This window comes from Adiantum capillus-veneris, chromosome 25, assembly GCF_014529385.1.
Source record: "Adiantum capillus-veneris isolate H3 chromosome 25, ASM1452938v2, whole genome shotgun sequence".
Classification (NCBI taxonomy): domain Eukaryota; kingdom Viridiplantae; phylum Streptophyta; class Polypodiopsida; order Polypodiales; family Pteridaceae; genus Adiantum; species Adiantum capillus-veneris.
In genome coordinates, this window is record NC_140955.1 from 98,268,967 (window position 1) to 98,285,614 (window position 16,648).

The following is a 16,648-nucleotide window of genomic DNA, read 5'->3' on the forward strand; positions in this document are numbered from 1 at the left end:
CATCTTAAGAAACTAGTGATAAATATCTTAACTTCAAATAATTAGTTTAAATAATTATCTCAATAGAAAAACACTATTTTAAAGAGAAAATAAAAGGGGGGAAATGACAAATTAATCTTAAAACCTTTGAGATAATTGTCACAAATAGGATACATCTTGAGGAACCCTTAATAAATATCATAACCTCAGATAATTAGTGTAGATACTTATTTTCATTAAAAGTAATTGATTTTGTGTATAAACCTGAGAAAAGAAATTAGTAAATGAATTTATATAGTTACCCAATAGTTACGAGAGGTCAAAAATCACTCTTGAAGGTTGGGAAAATTACCTTAGTGTAAATAATTATTATAACAAATTACTATTGGCTAATTTTGCCTAAATTAGTCCATAAATATAGAAGGGAAAAGTTATAAATCAGTTTTATGAGTTAACCAAAAAATTCTTAAAGATAGAAAATATCAACTTCCATCTAGGGTAAGTAATCCACTAGCAGATAGGTAACTCATACTTTACTAAGGCCAAAAATAGGATATTCTTGTAATATAGACTAAGGAGAAATCCAGTAAAATAGCCTCCGTAATTATATAATAATTATGGGAGAATACTAACAGTACAAGGAAGTTACAGGATAAATATTTCATCCAATAAATAACAAGGATACCTATTTATTCCAAAAATCCTTATTTTTTAATAAAAAGGAAGAAAAGAGATTATTTAGTTAATTCTCTAATCGATTAAGTCCTTTTATAAAGGTTGTCAATATGGCTCCAAAGAGAACCAGAGGAAATCCTCTTACCGATGAAGAGGATATTGGCGACAAAAGAAATAAAGCCACTCATGACCATGAGGCTGGGCCTAGTCATAGGCCTACGGAGGAAAGTCTGCAGGCACCAGCGCAGCAGCACATGGCCAACCAGTCATCACAGGTGGATTTCCATTTTGTTCACTTAAGTCTTTAACTAGTTTAAAGTTCATTTCTAAATTAACATTGCATACGTAAGGATTAGGAAGGATAAACTGGCTGTAAATGGAAGGTAACTTCCAAGAAACCAATGAGCAATGATTGTAAATAGAAAAGAAATGATTGGGTTGTGACTGATTGACCTAGGAAAGAAATGTTTGACCATCCTTAAGACAGCTTGTCTCAAGACACCTCTGATTTTTTGGAATATTTTACTCCAGGTAATGAGTAATGATGGTGATTCCGCCATGGATGAGTCGGTTGCCTTAGTGCGCATGGAGTCTTTACTCCGTGCTTGTTTGTGCTTGTGGATATTACTTAGGATATCAAGTTTATCCCAGAGGAACTGTCCGGTTGTATGGGCAATCGGTTGGCGTACGGGCACCCGGACTATGGGTGATGGTTTTTTCCACCCCGGTTTTTATAAATAAGGAATGGGTGCCAATTTTTCACCCTTGTATAGGTGTTCTTGAGACAAGCCAGTACTGGTCAGAGATACTTTAGAATGACAGTACCTTGTCTTAAGTTTAAAGATGTTTGTTTGCTAAAAGAATGTTTTCAATATTGTTTTCAAGGGTTGTCTTAATGAAATTCAGTTATGAAAGCTTAAAGAAATCATTGTTTTAATTGTGATAAGAATGTGGTAGTAGTTAAACAACACAGAATCATGTGTGAGTGTCGGGTGGTAAGTGGGGATTGACTAAGGTTGTCAATCATGGACGGGTGGACCTGATTAGTCAGGTAACTATCCATTCCCGCGCACTAAAAACGTCTAGAAACTTCTTACTTGGAAGAGGAATCCACCAAAGGCTGTGCCCTCACATATTTTACGGGAAAAAGCGTTGGCTAAGGAAACCTTAATTTGAATGATGGAAGTTATAGGGCCGGAATATTTTTTTTTTATTCAACAAGTTGTCCCATTTCCACTGCGAGACAGGACTAGGTCTCCTTCTAGGGCTATAAACGTAAACCATTATCAATGGTAAGGGTGAATTCTCTGGAATTCTTCTTGTTTAGGGACTCGGATGTTATTAGGCCTAGAGACCTGTCAAGGGTTCGATCCCGCTTTTGGTGTCGGCGGGATTGGGGTCCTCATAAATGGTATCAGAGCATGGTTTAACAAGATCCTGACCCTAGGATGAAAAAGTTGAAAAGATAGGCACAAGTTATATTGCATTTTTAATTATAGTATGTTGTGAATGGAGAATTTCCCTATCAATACAGGAAAATATCCGCCAAGCTTACCGAAAGTTTATGATTTTCAACATCGTGTTCGAGGCTACTTGTAACTCCATTAAATTTTTATTTTGCAAGAGCATCATGCAATTATTAGATGGAATGTTTTTCCCTCCTCCTACATGGGGAATCAACTGGTCACAATTTGGCGGAATTTTCTTGATTGATGCAGGACAGATTGAAGGTTTGGCACTAATTTAAAAAGACTCGTGGACAGAAACACTTCGGACCATCCAAGTTTTCTTTTTCAATGGGACTGAAGATCAAGATCATACCATTACTATAGATGGGGTATAAGTGTCACAAAATCAGTGGGTATATGATTAGGTAGCCAAAGTAATCTACCCAAGTAGGATCAGACCCATGAGGGTAGGCCCAAAATTTAGGGGACCAAAAGATGTTATATTTTTTGATCCCCTGTCAGACCCACCAGTGGTTAAGAGGATTTTGGTATAGAGAGTTACTTCTTGTATATAGCATGAGTCCATCTTGTATATATCACGAGTCCATCTTGTATATAGTATGAGTCCATCTTGTATATAGCATGAGTCCATCTTGTACATAGCATGAGTCAGTGATTGTATTAACTCTTGTATATACCATGGTTTTATGAAAATGACATGCTTTGTGTAGTTTAATTGGGATGGTTATAGTAATTATCGGATTTCTTTTTTCATTCAAAATTTTGAAAGTATATAGATTAGAAAAATTGCATGACAGCACAAAATTATTGTTATCACTAAAAGATCTTCATTAATTAAAAACCCAGGGTAATGCAAAAAGCCTCTATACTCCCACCCAAGATAAGAAACTACTACTAAAATAGGTTCAACTCCCAACTTTCAAGGGAGAGGGAACCAACTTAGAATGTGATGCCGAAGCCTGGCTGGACGCCATGGATGATTATTTCTTGGCAGCAGGAACTGCTTCGGAAAATCAGGCAATGCTAGGAATGTTTCGACTCACTGGAGATGCAAAACTTGGTGGAAACAATACTGTAGAGATAACCCTTCCATTAGTCCATCCTGGGAAAGAATGAAGCAGGCAGTGAAAGAAAGATATCTTCCTCCAGCTCATCAAGCTATCAAAATGAATGAATTCTTCGCCCTCAAACATTTAGGGCTTACTTTGGAAGAGTACTACACCAAATATGTGTCTTTATGACTTTATGCAACACCAATGACAATGGAACAACAGATTGCTCGTTTCTGCCAGGGTCTAAACAAACCTTTAAGTACCCACTTAGAAGCTATGAGACCCATATCTATTCAGGATGCTCTTCTGAGAGCTAAACCGCTTGCAGCTGAAGGAAACCCCCCTGCAAGGAACTATTACAACTACAATAACTTTAGAGGAAGAGCAAGGGGAAATTACAACCAAGGAAATCAACGAAGGGCAGTGTCAGCTACAGCCACCATAGAGCAGACTTTTCCAAATATCAGATGTTATGGATGCAATCGAATGGGGCACTACAAGAGCCAATGCCCCGAGGGAAAAATCCCCAAGTTGCTACTAGAACCACGGGCCTCATACTCAGATAGGACAAGGAAATAATCAGAGAGGTAGAGGAAATAGAGGACGAGGCAAAGGAGGAGGTAGAGGAGCCAGAGCTTATGCTGCAGTAGGAGAGCCAACCTTACTGGATGAGGAAGACGAAAGAGCTACTCTTTTTGCCACCATTGATAACCCTGGAGCTCGGCAACAGTATGCTGTCATCCAAACCACAGAGAAGGTGAAAAATTTGAACTACTTATAGATTGTGGTAGCACACACTCTTTTCTCTCCCCTAAATGTTTAAGGAAACTTAAATTGAACCAATAGCCCACCAAGAAATTAGTGGTAGAACTAGCAAATGGGAAAGAGGTTCTATCTCAATTTACAGCCGGAGAAGTTGAGTTTGAACTGGGAGGAATCCTTACTTCATCTTACTTTCGGACTCTACCAGTAGGAATCTATGACGGTATTCTAAAAATGGATTGGTTAATCAAAAATCAAGCCCATATTCACTATGCTCAAGGGAACCTATCCTTCAAAAATCACTTAGGTGAAGAAACGTTAGTACAAGGATCAAATGGGAAGCCTAAGGCTCATTTAGTTAAGGCTAGTCGACTTCTGAAGGGGTTACACAAGGGGCAACAGATCTTTGAAGTAAAACTTAATAAAGCTGATGATTCAACGGACAACACAACTCTAGAATGTCTTAAGGAATTTTCGAATATATTTCCGGAAGATCTCTCAAATTTACCTCCTCCAAGGGATTAGACCACAAAATAGAAACCTTTCCAGGTAGTGAACCAATTTCAAAAAGACCCTACAAAATGTCCCTCCCTGAAGCTATTGAACTGAAAGAACAGCTTCGTCAGCTTATTGAACAAGGATTCATAAGACCAAGCATTTCACCCTGGGGAGCGCCTGCTCTATTACAAAAGAAGAAGGATGGATCTTTACGTCTCTGCATCGATTATAGGGGACTTAATCAGGTATCAGTAAAGAATAAGTATCCTATTCCTCGCATCGACAAATTAATTGATAGATTACATGGAGCCAAGGTATTCACAAAAATTGATCTCAGATCAGGTTACCATCTGGAATTCCTAGCTATCATCCATGCTCTTAAACTCTGGAGGCACTATCTTCTAGGAGGAAAGTTTCAGTTAATCACTGATCATCAGAGTCTAAAATGGATTTTTTCACAAGCAACACTCAACATGAGGCAGAGAAGATGGATAGAACTTTTACAGGAATATGATTTTGAAATAAAATATAAACCAGGAAAAGAGAATGTGGTAGCTGATGCCCTTAGCCGTAAGGTTTTTCTTGGGGCTTTTTCCACAGTCAACAATCCAATCCTAAACAAGGTTAAGGAAGCCTCCCTGGAAGATGAGGATTATCAAAAACTCCTACAGGTTATTAATCAACAAGACCTAAAAGAGAAAGAGAAAGCCACAATCAAGGATTATTCACTTGAGGATGGGCTTCTCTATTATAAGTATCGGCTTTACATTCCTAAGAATTCAACATTGAAGGAGTTAATCCTTTGTGAAGGACATAACGCTCTAGTTGCCGGCCATCTTGGCTATGCAAAGACCCTTGATGCCATAAGGAAAAGATATTTTTGGCCAGGAATGAAAGGAGATATACTTCGCTACATCAAACAATGTCTTTCTTGTCAAAGGAAGAAGGTTGAACGAGTAATGATGCTAGGAAAACTTCCCCTGGACATTCCTCAAATGAAATGGGAACTCATTAGCATGGACTTTGTAACATGCATTCCCACTGTTCAAGGGGGTTACGACTCCATTATGGTGGTAGTGGATATGCTGACCAAAGTATCTCATTTGATGCCTATGAAAACAACTTACACTGCATCAGACATAAGCCGTTTATTTATCAAAGAGATCTTTAGATTACATGAACTTCCTAAGAGAATAGTCAGTGACAGAGATGCAAAATTTACTTCAAAATTTTGGAAAGCTTTATTTGAATCCTTAGGTACCCAGCTATGTTTCAGTAAAGCCTATCACCCTTAGACGGACGACCAAACGGAAAGAATGAATCAAGTTATTGAAGACATCCTTAGAGCCTACTGTAGTAGAGAACCCCGCAAATGGATACAATTTTCTTCCTCTAGTGGAATTTGCCTATGATTCCTCATTTCATAAAAGCATTGGGATGTCACCATTTAATGCTCTTTATGGGCATGAATGTATATCACCCCTAAACTTTTCTGACCCTACTACAAGAGTAGAAGCTTCAAAGCAAATGTTGGAGGAGATGGATGCCCAAACCAAAGCCATATGACAGGACATTCAGACAGCTAAGGACTGCCAAAAACATTATGCTGATCAAAAACAGTCTGACCAGTTTCTCAAACAAGGGGATAAAGTATTCCTTAGGGTACGTCCAAAGAGAAGCAATTTATCCTTGGGAAAATACAAAAAACTAAGCCCCAGATATTGTGGACCTTATGAAGTGATTAAAGTAATCAGTGATCAAGATTACAAATTAAAACTACCTGAACACCTCAAGGTCCATAATGTATTCCATATCAGTCTTCTAAAACCCTACATCCCAAATCCCAATCACACTTTAGACGATGAACAGAATGTGATGTAGAAGCAAGGAATTCTTGAACTCCAACCAGATTGTATTCTCGATACTAGGGAAAGAAGTCTATGAAACAGAGTAATCAGGGAACATTTAGTAAAATGGAAGGACTACCCCACTAAAGACACCACATGGGAGGACGAAGTATCACTTCGCAAAGATTTCCCCAATTTCGGTTGAGATGAGGACATCTCAATTCCTTAAGTTGGGGTGATTGTAAGGTTTCCAGTTTCTGAAACCTTAGAAAATATACAAAGCCTGTTAAATTTAACTTGGTTATTGAGAAAACACTGTAGAATGATCCAACTATGGGTGATATTGGTATTTTTGGAACCGTAACCAGAGCTTTACTATGGTTAGAATTTTTCAAAATCAGATTCCGATGAAATCTGAACAAGTTTATGGGCTCTGAAAGGTTACACTAGGAATTTAATTAGTTAAGTAAAATTGGATGGATTCAGTAATTATTATTGCTAGACTTTCTTATCCTAAGGTTCTAGAAATTGCAGATATTTCCAATTTTCATCATTAAAAATCAGAGAAATTAGCAGAAATCAATTTTGGAAGTTGGGGGGGCTGTGTGGAGCTGTGGGGAACCTGCCCGAGATAGAATTAGCAGTAGGTGGTGCTAGTTGAAAGATGGGGCCTTGCTCGAGGTGCCAGAACCTGCCAGAAATAGCCTAGTGGCCCTGAAAAGCTATAAAAAGACCCCCTTCCTTAAAAAAAAATAGACGCAGAGCCTTGGTACATTCTCTCTCATCTAGAGGGACCTCTACGCAGAAATCACTAGAGAGCAAAGCTGTAGTTGGTTAATCAACGGTAATTAGCACTAACCTTTTTTAATTAGTAAAACTATGTTAACCTATTTATATTTTTCTTTATTAATTGAAGATTAAACCTATGTATACTCTAGAATTCTCTTCTAAGTATTGAGATTAAGGTTAGAGACACCAAGCTAATTAATTATTATACTATATTAGGGATGAAATTACTCATTTTAACCATACATTAATAATATTTATATTAATTAAATTTAGATTAAGATGAGATAATTATCAGAGCTGTGTTAGACTTTCATTATGTTAGAAAAATTATCTTTTAATTTTCTAAGTAATTCTTATAATTATTTAAGCAGAATTATACTGTTTTAAGAGAAAAGCAAAGGGCGAAATGATCAAATTAATCCAAAATTCTTTGAGATAATTATCAGAGGTAAATCATATCTTATGAAACACACGATAATTATCTTAACCTCAAATAGTTAGTTTAACTAATTATCTCAATAGAATTACACTATTTTTAGGAAAAAATAGAAGGGGAAAAATAGCAAGATAATCCAAAATGATTTGAGATAATTATTAGAGGAAAAAGACATTTTATGAAATCCATGATAATTATTTTAACCTTAGATAATTAGTTTAACTTATTATCTCAGCAAAATTACACTATTTTTAGGGGAAAATAAAAGATGTAAAATATCAAACTAATCCAAAATGCTTTGAGATAATTATCAAAGGTAATTCACATTCTATGAAATCTGTGATAATTATCTTAACCTAAGATAATTAGTTTAACTAATTATCTCAGTAGAACTACACTATTTTTAGGAAAAAATAAAAGGAGAAAAACAACAAACTCATCGAAAATGCTTTGGGATAATTATCAAAGGAAAAAAAACATATTTTTAAATTTGTGATAATTATCTTAGCTTCAGATAATTAGTTTAACTAATTATCTCAATAGAATTACACTGTTTTTAGGGAAAGCTAAAAGGGGGGAAATAACAAACTAATCCAAAATGATTTGAAATAGCTATCAGAGGAAAAATACATCTTAAAAAATCCATGATAATTATTATAACTTCAGATAATTAGTTTAACTAATTATCTCATTAGAGAAACACTGTTTTTAAGGAAAAATACAAGGGGGAAAATAGCTAACTAATATAAAAAGCTTTGAGATAATTATGAGAGGAAAAAAACATCTTTTGAAACCTATGATAATTATCTTAATCTCAATAGAAAAATACTATTTTCAAGAAAAAATAAAAACAAAAAAATAGTAAACTAATCCAAATAGATTTGTGATAATTACCAAAGGTAAAAATCATCGTAATAAACCCATGATAATTATTGTAACCTCAAATAATTAGTTTAACTAATTATCTCAATAGAAAAAAACCATTTTCATGGAAAAATAGTAAAATAATTTAAAAATATTTGAGATAATTATCAACAATAAAATACACCTTAAGAAACTCGTCATAAATATCTTAATCTCAAAAAGTTAGTTTAGCTAATTATCTCAATAGAAAAACACTGTTTTAAAGAGAAAATAAAAGGGAAAAAATGGCAAATTAATTTTAAAACCTTTGAGATAATTATCAAAGGTAAGATACATCTTGAGGGACCTGTGATATATATCTTAACCTCAGATAATTAATTTAGATACTTATTTTCATTAAAAGTAACCGATTTTGTGTATAAACCTGGGAAAAGAAATTAGTAAATGAATTTATATAATTACCCAATAGTTACCAGAGGTCAAAAATCACTCTTGAAGGTTGGGAAAATTACCTTAGCTTAAATAATTAGTATAACAAATTACTATCGACTAATTTTGCCTAAATTAGTCCACTAGCAGATAGGTAACTCATAATTTACTAAGGCCAAAAATAGGATATTCTTGGAATATAGACTAAGGAGAAATCCAGTAAAATAGCCTCCATAATTATATAATAATTATGGGAGAATACTAACAGTACAAGGAGGTTACATGATAAATATTTCATCCACTAACTAACAAGGATACCTATTTATTCCAAAAATCCTTATTTTTGGGTAAAAAGGAAGAAAAGAGATTATTCATTTAATCCTCTAATCGATTAAGTCCTACTATAAAGGCTGCCAATATGGCTCCAAAGAGACCCAGAGGAAATCCTCTTACCGATGAAGAGGATATTAGCAACCAAAGAAATAAAGCCACTCATGACCATGAGACTGGGCCTAGTCATAGGCCTACGGAGGAAAGTCTGCAGGCACCAGAGTAGTAGCACATGGCCGACCAGTCATCACAGGTGGATTTCCATTTTGTTCACTTAAGTCTTTAATTAGATTAAAGTTCATTTCTAAATTAACATTGCATACGTAAGGATTAGGAAGGATAAAATGGCTGTAAATGGAAGGTAACTTCCAAGAAACCAACGAGCAATGATTGTAAATAGGAAAGAAATGATTGGGTTATGACTGATTGACCTAGGAAAGAAATATTTGACCATCCTGAAGACAGCTTGTCTCAAGACACCTCTGATTCCTTGGAATATTTTACTCCAGGTAATCAGTAATGATGGCGATTCCACCATGGATGAGTCGGTTTCCTTAGTGCGCGTGGAGTCTTTACCCCGTGCTTGTTTGTGCTTCTGGATATTACTTAGGATATCAAGTTTATCTTAGAGGAACCGCCCGGTTGTTAGGGCAATTGGTTGGCGTATGGGCGCCCGGACTATAAGTGATGGTTTTTTCCACCCCGGGTTTTATAAATAAGGAATGGGTGCCGTTTTTGCACCCTTGTATAGGTGGTCTTGAGACAAGCCAGTACTGGTCAGAGATACTTTAGAATGACAGTACCTTGTCTTAAGTCTAAAGATGTTTGTTTGCTAAAAGAATGTTTTCAATACTGTTTTCAAGGGTTGTCTTAATGAAATTCAGTTATGAAAGTTAAAAGAAATCATTGTTTTAATTGTGATAAGAATGTGGAAGTAATTAAACAACATAGAATCATGTGTGAGTGCGGTGTGGTAAGTGGGGATTGACTAAGGTTGTCAATCATGGATGGGTGGACCTGATTAGTCAGGTAACTATCCATTCCCGCGCACTAAAAACATCTAGAAACTTCTTCACTTGGAAGAGGAATCCACCAACGGCTGTGCCCTCACATATGTTAGGGGGAAAAAAGTGTTGGCTAAGGAAACCTTAATCTGAATGATGGAAGTTATAGGGCCAGAATAGTTTTTTTTTATTCAAGAAGTTGTCCCATTTCCAGTACGAGGCAGGACTAGGTCTCCTTCTAGGGCTATAAACCTAAACCATTATCAATGGTAAGGGTGAATTCCTTGGAATTCTTCTTGTTGAGGGCTCGGATTTTATTAGGCCTAGAGACCTGTCAAGGGTCCCATCCCGCTTTCGGTGTGGGCGGGTTTGGGGTGCTCACATGTTATATAATTATTTTCGAATATGTTAAATTGTCTACTAGCATAGGAGATAGGAGAATCCAATGTTCCTTCCACGAGCTGGGCTAAGATGCAGCTAGTGGGATAGATTGAAGCATCGACATGTACGTGGAACACTTTGTTCCATTTTGGAGCTTTTAGTTGTGGTGCTAAGCTCAAGGATTGCTTAAGATTTTGGAAGGATTCCTCACATTTATTACTCCATTCAAAGTGGGTGATAAGGCTGTATATGAGCCGAGCAATTATTGCATACATGTAGATAAATCTACGATAGTAACCACAATGTCTCATAAATGCCTACACTACTTTGACTACTATTGGCCTAGCCATTTTTGTGATCACTAACACCTTTTCCATGCCTATGGCTCATTAGCCTTTGGAATGGTTTTGGTGCATTGGTCAATTCGAAAGGCATTACTAAGCAAAAGTTACCCACTCCGCGAAGGCCGTTTTATGTTGGTCCTTGGGATTGACAGTCAATTGGTTGTATCCAGAGAATCCATCCAAGAAGCTATATGTTTCGTGTTGGAATTAGGGTTGCAAAGAAACACACACATCTTGGAGAAGACAAAGGAAGCTCATGGCACACAATAGAGAGTGTGTTCCTTAGTGTGAAATGGAAAGATAGATAGCCCTAGAATGATGGGCGTATATACAAGGCTCGAGGGAAAAAATGCCCCAGCGGTCCTAGTGTGTTCACTACCACATGTATATGGTAACAAATCCCCCCTGGAGTGATGCGGTGAACGAGAGCTGGCACATGAGTAAAGGGAAGTGCCATGCCCTGAGGACAGGATCAATCCACAAAGGGGAGTAAACCCAAAGCTTTGCGGAAAGCTTCAAGCTTCTCATGAGACAATGCCTTTGTGAAAAGATCTGCAAGGTTGTCCTGTGTTGGCACATAAGCCAAGCTGATCTCTCCTACTGAGAGCCTCTCCCTGACATAGTGGTAATGCACCTCAATGTGCTTTGTGCGAGCATGAAAAACTGGGTTCCTCGCAACTGCCAATGCGCTCTGACTGTCAGTGTAGATAGTGTTGGCAGTGTCCTGTCCAACACCCAAGTCAGCCATAAGGCGTCTGAGCCATACACACTCAACCGTAGCTGTGAAGACTGCCCTGTACTCAGCCTCACAACTCGAAGTGGCCACAGTAGGTTGCTTCTTGCTCAACCATGATATACATGAACTGCCAAGCATGAAACAAAAACCACTTGTGGACACTCGCGTGTCAAAAAAACTAGCCCAATCTGAGTCCGAAAAAGCATGTAAGTCTGGCGGCAATGATCCCCCCTTGGGATAAAACAAGCCAAGATGTAAAGTGCCACTAAGGTAGCGGAAAATCCTCTTGACAGCCTGCCAATGCTTAGACCCTAGGCTATGCATAAATCTGCTGACCTGCGAGACTGCAAACTGAATATTTGGCCTCGTGTTGCATACATAAATGAGGCAGCCAACAACAGTTTGGTAAAGAGTGACATCAGCAGGATCGCCAGCATCATGTAGACTCAACTTCAAACCTGTTTCCATGGGAGTGGCAATAGGTTTGCAATCCTCAAGTCCAAACTTACATAGCAATGTCTCTATGTAACTTTTCTGACACAAGGCAATACCACTATCACACTGCTTAAACTGTATACCCAAGTAATGATGCAACAGCCCCAAATCTTTCATCTTGAAATTAGCATTCAAATCAGCCTTAAATTAAGCAATATGTCTCTCATTTGGTCCAGTGATCAACAAATCATCGACATAAAGAACCATAATGAGAAGTACATCACCCTCACGCTTTACATACAATGTGCTTTCTGTTGGATCGTTACGAAAGCCTTGTTTAACCAAATGAGTGTCAGCTTTTTCATACCGAGCATGAGGAGATTGCATCAACCCATACAAAGCCTTCTTACATCTACACACTTTTTCCTCTTGTCCTTTTATGACAAAACCGCAAGGCTGGGTTACATAAACTTCCTCAAATATGTCACCATTCAAGAAAGCGGTAACAATGTCTGATTGATATACATCCCAACCAAAATGAGCAGCCAATGCACATAGAAAACGCACAGTAGTCATACGACAAGTGGGAGAAAAAGTCTCTTCACAATCTATGCCTTTTTGTTGTGCATAACCCTTTGCAACAAGTCGAGCCTTATGGCGATCGATCTCACCATCCGGCTTGCGTCTCAACTTGTAAACCCACTTTGTACCAATGGCCTTTTTTCCAGGAGGCAAATCACATAAAGTCCATGCGTCATTTTCTATAAGTGCATCATATTCTGATTGCATGGCAGCCATCCAATTTTCTGAATTCTGTGCTTCATCAAAAGACAGAGGTGTTACCATATACATGTGGTAGTGATGTGTGTGAACACACTAGGACCGCCGGGGCATTTTTTCCCTCTTTAGGAGGTTTTTTCCCCCGTGCATTGTATATACGCCCATCACTCTAGGGCTAACTATCTTTCCATTGCACACTAAGTAACACACTCTCTATTGTGTGCCTCGAGCTTCCTTCGCCTTCTCCAAGCTGTGTGTGTTTCTCTGCAACCCTAATTCCAACAATTGGTATCAGAGCAGGTCACGTCCTCCCGGGCTTAGTCGCCAGCTACTCCAGCACACGCCTGCTCACTTTCTCCGATTTCAGTGAGCTTTGGCGAGCGTTCGCAGGTCGACAAATATTTTGGGAAAGCTCAAAGAGCTTGGTCTGCTCAGAATTTTGATTTGGGCTCATTTTGGCCTCCGTTTCCACTACAGGCAGTACTGCACAGGCTATTTCGTCATTTTGTGCAGATTTTCTATCAGTGCCATTTTTTGCATAACAAGTGCCTTATAGTCTTCTACGGTTTGTGCTATATAGCACAAGTTGTTCCCGCTCCATTACTCCTATTTTCGGGCAGTTTTCACATCAGGTGCAGCATTTACCATGGCTGACAACAACAACACAGATGTGTTCAAGATGTTTGCTGCTGAGGACAGGTTGGATGGGGACAACTACCCTATGTGGGCTTATATGATGCAACATGTTCTTGTGTCAAAAGGTGTCTGGAACATTGTGCAGGGCATTGATGTACGTCCTGGTTCTGAAGATGTAGGCGATGTTGAGGATGTTGCAGGTCTTGCTGCAAGGATTGCAGCTGTTAGAGTTGTTTTGCCTACGGCAAAACAAGCTCGTTGGGATGTTAAGGATGAGCAGGCTCATGCATTGATTGCGTTGTCTGTGAAGCGCACCATTATTCCTCACATCCGTTCAGCAAAATCTGCAAAACAGGCTTGGGTATTCTAGCAGAGCCGCAATGAGGCTAAAATTGCTTTGCTGCGTAAAGAGCTAGAGTCGAAGATTATGCATGAGGAAGATGATATGGACACTTTCCTTGCTAGTGTCAAGGATATCAATGAGCAACTCATTTCTGCAGGTGAAGTCATTTCGAACAGTTCCCTTGTGCAGACTGTTCTTGATGCCTTACCAGATTCCTACCAGACTTTTGCTAGTACTTGGAGACTAATGACCCAAGGAAATCCTGAAGTTGTCAAGTTTGATGCATGATGCACATTGCTGTTGCAAGAGTCACTTTCTAGAAAAAACAGGACTAGGCAGCGTGCAGTTGAACAGGCTTTTATTGCTTCTCAAAGAAAGGGTGGTAACAGTAATGCAGCCACTTCTTATGGTTCTGCTGCGAGTGGCAAAAATTATGTTCCTAATGCTTCTGGTGGCAGCACTTCGTCTGGCAATTCTGGTGATAAGGGAAAAAAGAAGATGGGTTGCCATTATTGTAAAGCCAATGATCACTTGATCAAGTCGTGTCCTAAGTTGAAGGCCAAAGAGGCTAAGAAGAAAGAGGGTGGTTCCACTGCAAATGCTGGTTCCACTACAAATACAGCCATTGTTGAGTCTTCTGTGAAAGGAGATTGTGATGCTGATGTTGATGCAGAATGGGCTTTTAGCGCAGAGTGCACTTACAATCCTGCTGTCCATGATGCATGCTTGTCAGTTGCTGCAGATTCACATGTGTGGTATTTCGACAGTGGTGCTACAAAGCACATTACCTCACATCGTGAATTGTTTACCTCTCTCGCGTCTGTCCGTCATGGGAATTCAGTCACTTGTGCCAACAACGCCTCTTATCCAGTTCAGGGAGTTGGAAAGATTGTGCTCACTGCTGCTAATGGCAGTTCCTTCACACTTGTTGATGCACTTTATGTACCTGGGATCAAGAAGAATCTCTTGTCTGTATCCGCACTTGCTAGACTTGGACTTGTAGTCAAATTTGTGGATGACAGATGTACAGTTCATGATCTCACTTTTGGTGATGAAATTGTTGCATCTGGGCTTTTGTGCCGTGGGCTATATAAGATCACTTTGTATGACAAGTGTGGACAAAATTTTGCAAATGCTGTTGCAGATTCAAGGGCTATTTCAGATGCAAAACTTTGGCATGCACGTTTTGGTCATCTGAATTTTGCCAGTTTGCTGCGTTTGCAAAAATCTGATATGGTTGCTTCTTTGCCGCCTCTTGAGGCACCTGTCAAACATGTTTGTGAAGGCTGTATTCTGGGTAAAATGCAGCGTTCTAAGTTTCCAAAGGATGGTTCAGTTAGGGCCACATGCAGGTTGCAGCTTGTGCATAGTGATGTTTGTGGGCCCATGCAAACTCCGTCCTTGGGCAATTACCTGTACTTAGTGACTTTCATTGATGATTACTCCAGGCATGCATGGGTATTTCCGCTTAAAGCGAAGTCCAAAGTTTTTATGTGCTTCAAACAATTTTTGGCTATGGCTGAAAATGTCTCAAAATGTACTATGGGCACCCTCCGTTCCGATCGAGGGGGGGAGTATATGTCTCATGAATTTAATACATTTCTGGCTAGTCGTGGGATAAAACACCAATGTACAGTGCCTTATACACCTGAGCAAAATGGTGTTGCTGAGAGGAAAAACAGGTCACTAACGGAAATGGCACGATGTATGGTCAAAAGTCAAGCTTTGCCGCATTCTTTTTGGCTTGAGGCCATCATGTGTGCCACTTATGTACTTAACAGGTGTCCTACGAAAGCTTTGCAGTCTATTACTCCATATGAAGCATGGCATGATAGAAAGCCTTCTATTGAGCACATGCGTGTTTTTGGCTGTTTGGCATATGCTTTGGTGCCACAAGTGCAGCGCAGAAAATTGGATGATAAGGCTGTCAAATGTATTTTTGTTGGTTATAGTGCTGAAAGCAAAGGTTACAGGTTGTATCATCCGCAAACAAAACGTATTCTGGTTTCACGGGATGTAGTGTTTATGGAAGATTCTGTTCAGCCCTTGCTGTCATGTACTAGAGACAGTAATGTAAGCTCACAAGACATTTATGACACTTTGTTGCCTCTTTTCAGTGGTTGAAATACGAATGTAAGTTCCAATGAGGCAAATGTACAGCCTATGGGGGTTTCTGAAAATGTTTTAGAACAGCCTATTACTGATGCAGATGTACATGATGTACTTGATGAGGAAAGGGCTGAAAATGAGCAGGCTAGAGGTATGCCAAAATGGCTGGTGCACACTTTGCGTGACAGTAAATTGGATGCACCTTTATCTAGTCGCACTCGTTCAGGCTCTCGCCATGCATCTTATGCATCAGATTGTTATGCTTTGGCTGTGTCTAGTTTACATGATGTTGAGGAGCCTCTGTCTTTTGATGAAGCACAAAATTCAGAAAATTGGATTGCTGCCATGAAATCAGAATATGATGCACTTATAGAGAATGACACATGGACTTTATGTGATTTGCCTCCTGGCAAAAAGGCCATTGGTACGAAGTGGGTTTACAAGTTGAAACGCAAGCCGGATGGTGAGATCGATCGCCATAAGGCTCGACTTGTTGCAAAGGGTTATGCACAACAAAAAGGCATAGATTATGAAGAGACTTTTGCTCCCACTTGTCGTATGACTACTGTGCATTTTCTATGTGCATTGGCAGCTCATTTTGGTTGGGATGTACATCAATCAGACATTGTTACTGCTTTCTTGAATGGTGACATATTTGAGGAAGTTTATGTAACGCAGCCTCGCGGTTTTGTCATAAAAGGACAAGAGGACAAAGTGTGCAAATGTAAGAAGGCTTTGTATGGGTTGAAG